The following is an 8,287-nucleotide window of genomic DNA, read 5'->3' on the forward strand; positions in this document are numbered from 1 at the left end:
TGATGTCCTCTTCTGGCATGCAGATGTATATGCATATCGAGTACTCAAATACATAAAATAATGTTATTTATAAAGATGTTATTTTTATTTGTTATGTCTATGTGTGTGGTACCATTGGAGGACAGAAGAAGGCATTGGATCCTGTGGGTCCTTAGTTACAGACCATTGTGAGCTCCCTGGTGTGGGTGCTGGGAACTAAGTGTTCTTAACCAGTGAGCCCAGCCCCAGCCTCTAAGCCTGCTTTCCCCTTAGTTGTGGTTATGGGGCATAGTTGAATTGTACAGAGAGGGAGCTGGGGAAGTTAAGGTTGTTGGGTGTGGCTCACTGGGCGACTGGACACGTGTGAACATTGAGTGGCAGGAAGGAAACACTTGGACTGAGTGCAAGATGCTGGCCATGCTCATGTGGAGGACGTTCAGGGAGCAGCTTTAGCAGATGGACACACCCTTGTTCAGAGTTATCTGGGTTGTAGTTACAGGTTTGTGAATCCAAATTGTACAGCTGGCGGGTAAGCATAGTTTGAGGCAGCTGCAGTCAAACTAAAAGAATTCATAGCTGAGCAGTGAGGGAAGCTACCATTCTCATTGGAGACTCTGTGCACTGAGGCTGGGCAGTGCCAGCTTAGCAGGGCAGTGAAGGAAGCTGTGTGCATGTGTGGTCACCTGTGTGTGTGTGTGTGCGTGCATGCCACTAGAACCCACTGTAAAGCAGCCTGCCGGACCTCTGCTGGCCGAGGGTTGAGGTGTGAGTTCTTGACATGGCTGTATGGGAAAGGAAGCTCGCTCTTTTCTTTCTTTTCCTATTCAACTCTAGGTTCTACTAATGCTGTGTTTGGATATTTCCAAAAAATTTAACTAGCATGTGCACCTGTAAGTTGAGGGAATAGAATATGTATTTATATTAAATATCTTTAAATCTTACTATAATCTCTGCTTAGTGGCTGCTTTTGTGTGTAAAGTATTTGTGTAGGAGCTGTATTTGCTATGAACCCGTTATCCCAGCACTTGGCAGGCTGAAGCAGAGGGATCATAAGTTTGAGGTAAACCTAGGTTACATTATCGGATCCTGCTTCAAAACAAAGCCAAAATAAAATAATATCAACACACTTTGAGAACTCCCGCTTTGAATTGCTAATAGTGTGATTATAGATGCTCCCGTTTGTTGACTGTCTTCTGTGTGCTGGCCTGCTTAAGACTGTCATGTAAACTAGCCGTGTAAGTACTCCTGCAGTCCTAGCACTGGAGAGCAGGTGGAAGCAGGAACGTCAGGAGTTCAAGAGAACCTCAGTATGTGGTAAATTAGAGGCAGCCTGGGTTAAGCAAGCCTCTGTGTAAACCCACTTGTCTGTCTTTGCACATGGGTGTATTGGGTATGCAGGCTTGGCAGTGGGTCTGGAGTTGCAGGGTTAGGCTTAGGGTCTGATTGTAAAGTGCACAGTGTTGCCCTTACATTGCAGTATATGTTGGTGAGGGTTACATACAGTTCTGTATAATCTTGAATGTCCTGTTGGTCAGATAGATTGTACATTTTTAAAACTTTTTTTTAAAAATTTTTTAAGTGAACATGAAGGTATATGCCTGTACCCGTCTGCTCAGGAGGGCAAGGCCAGGCGGATTGCTTGAGCCTAGGCGGTATACTGAGCCTCCCCCATTTCCCAAAACAAGCGTATTTGCATTTTGAGTTTTGATCTGTTGGAGCATACATAGTATGGAGATGATGTGGCCACCTTAGTTTTTGTGTGCTGATTTTTAAAGGTGGGGTGTGCTGCTGCTAGCTTAGGGGCTGGTCCCGTCCCTTCATGCGGGTGTGGTGGCTAGAGCAGAGCAGACCTGAGCAACCAGGGAAAGGAAACTTGCTGTTCAAGATTAATAGATTATACAGCTTTCCCAAGGGACAGTGCCATTTATTCTGTATAGTGTAGGTGGTGTCATTGTGTAGGAATAAGTAGCTGGTACAATGAACCAGGTAGCACGCAGATACATTTACCTGCTTCCTTCTACCTTTCAAATACTTTCAAATACAAACTTTAGCTAGGGTCTCATTCTGTAGCCTTCACTAACCTGGAACTTGCTGTGTGGACCAGGCTAGCCTCAAACTCATAGAGATTCCCCCTGCTTCTGCCTCTGGTCCCCAAGGGCTGGGATAGGTCACTCCACCCACCTCATCTTAGAACCAGCTTATCCAGCTGTCCTTGTCATGTTCTTATAATTGTGAGTGACCCATAGCTTAGACATTTCTTCTCCCTTCTAGGCCTCTAGTCATTGGGTATTTTGGGTCATTTTAGAACATCACTAATTTTAGAAGCAGCCTTTAGAGTTGTGACCACTAATTTTAGAAGCGTCCTTTAAAGGTTGTTAAAGTGTGTATGTGTAGACATTCTCTGTAAGATATACGGGCAGCTGAGGAGGAGTGACTCTGGGGATTTGGGTGGGGCAGGTGCTTCCTGTCTCACACTCTTCCTAGAGCTTGCTTACAGTGCCCTCGGTATGGCATGAGGGTTTTCTTCAGCAGTGATAGTGATACTTAGAAAAACCCTGAGTAGCACAGCATGTCTATAGAGCTCTAGACAACAGTTGTACCTTTAATTTTCTTTGCCTTGTTTTTAAAATACTTTTTATTTTGAGTCAGGGTTTTGCTATGCAGTCCTGGTTGGCCTAGTACTTACTATGGAGATGCATATGGTGAATGCATTTGCAGGTCATGAAGCCATAAAGATGAGCTTGCAGACTCTTTATGGGCTTGGCTTTCTACTGTGGCCGTCACAGAAGTTAGCTGTGTGGCCTTGAAGTGATCTCTCTGCCTTTTTACCCCTTTCCCGTGTTAGTCATGGCTTTACTCTGTGTACTTATTTCAGGATCCCTTCCAAATCTCTGTTGTAATTTTATATCCAGTTTACACCAGAAGGTAAAGTCTAATCTTCCTTAACTCTGACAGAAAACTTTCTAATTGCCATGGAACAAGTAACTTTAGTAAGCTGTAATCAACCCAAACTTGCAACTTGATTTGTCCCACAGGTGAGCTGTCTTATAGTTGCCTTAAGTTGGCCATATGCGTTTATAAAATCTTATGGACAGGGAGCTTGAAAATTTCCATCCATGAAGACGGATGTGAGGCAAACCACCATTTCTGGTCTTTTTTTTTTTTTTTTTTTTTTTTTTTTTTTTTTTTTAACCATTTCTGGTCTTAACCTAACAGTAGAGAATGAGTCTTTGCTTACAGCCCCAAAGGGAATCCCAAACGGAATGCTGTCTCCACTACCTGCAGCAGCGTGCATACTCAGGTTCTCCACTGTTCTGTCAGTGTGCTGGAAGCTTTAGATCCGGTAGTGGTCAGAGCACTCCGGGGCCACACCACGATTTGCTTACTGATTTAAAAGTGATAAGGTTAGTGGGTGTTGGTGCTGTCAGTTTGTGCTGTACGTCCTTGAATACCGCCATTTGTTTCAGAGAAGTTCCTTTGGGAATGTGGCCTTCCGAAACACCTGGTGCAGATGTTAAGCCTTCTGCTGTCCCATCAAGCAAAATTGATGGAATTATGGGTCCCAGGTCCCTCACAGAGGTAGGTGACAGCACATTCTGTCTCTTCTGAATGAAATGATGAGTGGGAAACAGAAATGCAGCTCCCGGAACTCCAGAGAGCCGGCCGTGGGAGTCTTTCTCCTGGTCCCTGTAAGACACACTCAGTAGCTGCCCGCTTGCCAAGCTTTTCAGTAGCCATGGACCTTCAGCCTAGTTGTAGCAAGGAGATGTCCCCTACAGAAGCTGACCCATTTTCCTCTTCCCTTGCCCCTTTTTGTTTTTCTTAAACTATATACTGCGACATTGAAAGGACTTGTTCACCAGAAAGACAAAAAGGGCTTTCATGGTGGGGCTCCGCAGAGCCGGCGTGTGTGCCTTTGTTGGGCTTGCACTGGCTGACTGCATTCCACCCCCACCTTACAGTTTGCACTTTGCATCTGTAACAGAGAAGTTTATCTCTTTATTTAATGGTACACAGTTGCAAAAGTAAAATCAAACTTCTTGAAATAAATGTAAAGCGAAGTCTTTGCAGTGTTTTAATTGGGTAAGGACCCCTTTTGCGTGGAAGTGCCACACTGTAAGCCATGGTCTCGTGGAAGTGCCGCACTGTGAGCCGTGGTCTCCTTACACTCATTTTCTGTTATTTAAAACTCAAGTATTTAGTCTTTGTGTGGATGCAGCCCCATGCTTCATTATTGTGCTCAGTATTCATTCGTGACATATAAGAGGTGGTCAGCAGTGTCAGGTGGTATTTCAGTTCAGTTTTTAAAAGATTTGTGTTTTGGTGTGCTCGAATACACACACATGTACATACCTGGCATTTGAGTGCAAGTGTAGTGGAGGCCAGAGGCTTGGATCTCCCTGAAGCCGGAGTTATGGTTAATTACACATGGTTGTAAGCCATCCGAATGGTCTCTGGGAACTGAACCTGGGTCCCCTGCAAGAGGACTACTTTAACTATTGAGCCCATCTCTCTGGTCCTGATAGTTCATGCTTTTTATATCAGAGTATCTAAAGTGGCAAACTTACTTTAAAAAAATTTTTTTGAGACAGGGTCTTGCTAGGTAGTTAAAATTGGCCTGGATTCAGGATCTGCCTCACTCCTGGGATGTTAGCTGGATGCCACCAGGCCCAGTTTAAAGATTTCTTATAGTCTGCAAATGGGTAGGGGTGGAGAAAGCAGGTGTGGTGGTTCAGGCCTATCATTCTAGCCTGGGGTGACTTGAAGCAGAAGGATGGATATTCCAGGCTATGTGGTGACTCTGAAGCCAGTTTAGGCTGTGTAACAGGACTCTGTCTTAGAAAATTGAAACTAAAACGAATCAAAACAACTAAAAAAGACCAAACAAAATAGACTCTGAACCCTGGTGACGTTGCTGGCACTTATTTCAGGATGGGATTATCATAGAGTGTGCACAGTGGAAATTTACCTACAAGTTACATAAACTGAGTGTAAATGAGTACCTGAAGCCCAAGGTAAGATTTGTTATGTTGCCATTGGTTGAAGTATTGAGCCTCATTTTGACCTTTGCTGGGCGGAAGCCAAGTTTCTTGATCTGTTAGTTGGATGTGTGAGTGTTTCTGTGCCTTCTCTGTGTCAGTTACTGGATTCAGTGCTGTCGACAGTGTATGTAATTCTTTGCGCTAGGCATTACTGTTTCCATATTTTCCATGAAGGTCCACAGTGTTTCTAGACATTAACAGTGACTCTCCTGATGACAATCACTGGCAGCAATCAGAATAACCGAGGAGCTGAACCACATGCACCATAGGTAGCTGGTGGGAACAAGCCTGCTTCCTAAGGCCAATGTGTTGTCAGAAGTTCGATAAATCTTTCTGTTAGTCTAGAATTGATCTGTCCCGTTTCCCGTCTAGGGCTGCCTACACTCTAGACTCCAAGGGTTTGGGGTGTGGAAGGAGCAGAGCTATTGGTTCTATACAGGTGCTGATAGTGGCCTGAAGAAAACACTTGGTGCAGTGGTTGAGGCTTGTGCTCGACTGCTCTGATCACCGCACTGCTAGAGACAAGGGAGAGCAGGTTGATCAGAAGAGCAAGGGGTCTTTGTTCGCAGGGGATTTGAACTGTCTGAGTAGAGCCTGGTTTGGGAAGGCCCTAGGCTTCAGGTTAGGCATGGTGTGGTTGGTTCTGGGCCAGAGGCTGCGGTCGAGTTGCTGCCCCAGGCACATAACAGAAAGATCCACTCATTGTTGGCTCTTTATTGAACAGCAGGCCAGAGGCCATATCAATTAGTTATTTACTCATTAATGAGGAATCATACTTCATTTCTCAAATGCACAGTGGTTCTCTGTCAGCGGGAATGAAAATCTTTGGATTTTGTTTGATGACCTTATTGGGTGACCATTTTTGAGTTAATGTGGCATGGCACTGTTGAAGGGAGTCTCTGATGCTTTTGCTTCCTGGAACAGTGTGATTTTGGCCTACTCACTAGCTTTTCCTGGATGTGGAGGTTCTTGACTATGGATGCTAGGCACGCTGGACTCAGCCCACTCAGCCCTAGAGCCCAGGGAAAACATGGATTTCCTAGGCAGCTTGCCTGTGCTGTGCAGAGACTGGGGCAGAACTGTTTCTCTCTGTCTGTCTCTCTGTCTGTCTCTGTCTCTGTCTCTGTCTCTCTCTCTCTCTGTTTTCATTTTACTGGTAGTTTTACTAATTTCACAAATCAATGATTGGTAAACCTGTAGACACTTTAGGCCCACCGTATCAAGGTCACAGGCACCAAACTCTGCTGGTAGTGATTATGTGATTTAGCAACATTTGTTCTCGAGTGAAGCACTGGCAGCAACAAGAAGACATTGGAGGCCGGGCGGTGGTGGCGCACGCCTTTAATCCCAGCACTTGGGAGGCAGAGGCAGGCGGATTTCTGAGTTCGAGGCCAGCCTGGTCTACCAAGTGAGTTCCAGGACAGCCAGAACTACACAGAGAAACCCTGTCTTGAAAAACCAAAAAAAAAAAAAAAAAAAAAAAAAAGAAGACATTGGAATTTTCACTTAGTTTTCATGTGTCCACGTTTGCCTTTCATGTGCCCATGTGTGTCACGTTCTGCTGTGAGAGTGAGGGATTGAGGTTAGGTGGATCATGCCTCACCTTCAGTTTTGAGGCAGTCTCACGTGCCAGCATTGAGCCCGGGATCCTCCTGTGCCCCTTTCGTTGCTGTCATTCTAACCCCCCACCCCCATATTTGGCTGCTTTGCAGGTTGCTGAAGGTCAGGGTTTTAATCTTCATGCTTGTGTGACATTTCTTCAGGCACTTCCGCCACAATTTTTTTTTTTTTTTTAAAGACTCTCTATGTAGCCCTGGCTGTTCTGGAAATCTTTTTGCCTCCCCTTGAGTGCTGGGATTAAAGGTGTGTGCCACCACACCCTGCTTGTCCTTTGTTTTTTTGAATTCAGGTTTTTACTGTGTTACAAGATGGCCTGGAGCAGTTTATAGTCCTCTCAGTGTAGCCTTTTGATTGTGGGTTTCTGGGTATGTGCTTCCTCACTCAGCAGTCACACTTAATGTCTTTGAAGAAACAGCAAAAGCTATTCATTTTATTAAACTTTGACTCTTGAATATATACAGCCTTTAAAATATTCTATATGAGAAGCTGGGAGTTATATATAAGGCACTGTCTAATACTAGTCTTCTTAAGAACACATACACCTGTAATTCCAGTACTGGAGGCAGGAGGATTTCCTGTCTAGTCCAGCTTGGGCTACATGAGTCTATTTTAGCAAACCGAATAACCCCAAAGCAAACCAAATCAGTTTCCCACCCTCCAAAGGCGTCCTGTTGTCCGTGTAGCTCTCGCTCGCAGATTACAAAGTCATGGGCTTAACTGAAGTGTTAACAGCATGGTTGGGCTTTGCCACTCAAAGTTGGCTTAGTCACATTGATGTACAGCTGTAAAACATTCATCATAGCAATTCAAGCTAAGAAATAACCAGTAGGGGCTGGAGAGAGGGCGCTGCATTAAGAGTACACACTGCTTCCTCAGAAAGCCTCTGCCCGGGTCTGGTTCCCAGCACGCTGATCTGTCTGCTCATAACTTCCTGGTCCTCTCTTGGCCTCCTAGGGCTCCCACACATACCCAGCAAGCACTCACAAGTACAAATAAACCTTTAAAAAAAAATCTTTAAAACTTAAAAAGAAAATACTTTTTTTTTGTTTTTGTTGGTTTGTTTTTTTCTTTTAGTTTAAAGGGACACAAAACTGTGTGAGAACTGGCACTTAGCTGCTGACTGAATCCAGTCAGCTCTGAATACCCTTCCCATGCTTCATTCTGAAGCTCACCTGTCTGAGCAGAGATACCCAGCAGCTCTGACACCCCAGCTAGGTTTGTAGGTAAAGAGGTGGGCTAAGCATTGAGTTATTAAAGTGCCTGCTTAGAGCTTCTGAGGATTGCAGTTGAAGTGCATTTTACTTTTTAAAAAAAAATTGTGTATGCACAATGCACACACATGCTTGTGAGTGCAGGAGCCCACACAGGCCAGAAAAGGATGCTGGATCCTCTGAAGCTTGAGTTAGAGGTGATTTTGTGTTGCCTGACATGAGTTCAGGGAACTGAACTCGGTTTCTGTTCCAGACCGTGAGTCCTGAGCTGTAGCTCCAGCCCTCTCTCTACTAGTAGTCCAGGCTACCCTCCTGCCTCCCCTTCCTGAGCTGAGATTGCAGCCACCTCACCCAGTGCCTTCATTTTTGTTTGGTTTTTCTTCCTTCTCTTCCCCTTCCTCCTCCCCTCCCCCTCCCCCTCCCCTTTCCTTTCTC

At 45.0% G+C, this 8,287-nt stretch overlaps 1 protein-coding gene across 11 annotated transcripts in view; it reads left to right on the forward strand.

Annotated features, from left to right (window-relative positions):
* Eif4g3 (eukaryotic translation initiation factor 4 gamma 3) overlaps window positions 1–8,287 on the forward strand; it is a 221,703-nt gene that overhangs the window by 37,796 nt on the left and 175,620 nt on the right. For 9 of the 11 annotated variants that reach the window (XM_028759672.1, XM_028759680.1, XM_028759677.1 and 6 more), the window contains exon 1: window positions 3,540–3,558. The exons of the other annotated variants lie outside the window; for them this stretch is intronic. The gene's annotated coding sequence lies outside the window, so the exon portion shown is untranslated. Of the gene's footprint in view, window positions 1–3,539; window positions 3,559–8,287 lie in introns of those variants that run through there. 11 annotated transcript variants of the gene reach the window in all.

This window comes from Grammomys surdaster, unplaced genomic scaffold (genome assembly GCF_004785775.1).
Source record: "Grammomys surdaster isolate TR1022 unplaced genomic scaffold, NIH_TR_1.0 126313, whole genome shotgun sequence".
NCBI classification, from domain to species: domain Eukaryota; kingdom Metazoa; phylum Chordata; class Mammalia; order Rodentia; family Muridae; genus Grammomys; species Grammomys surdaster.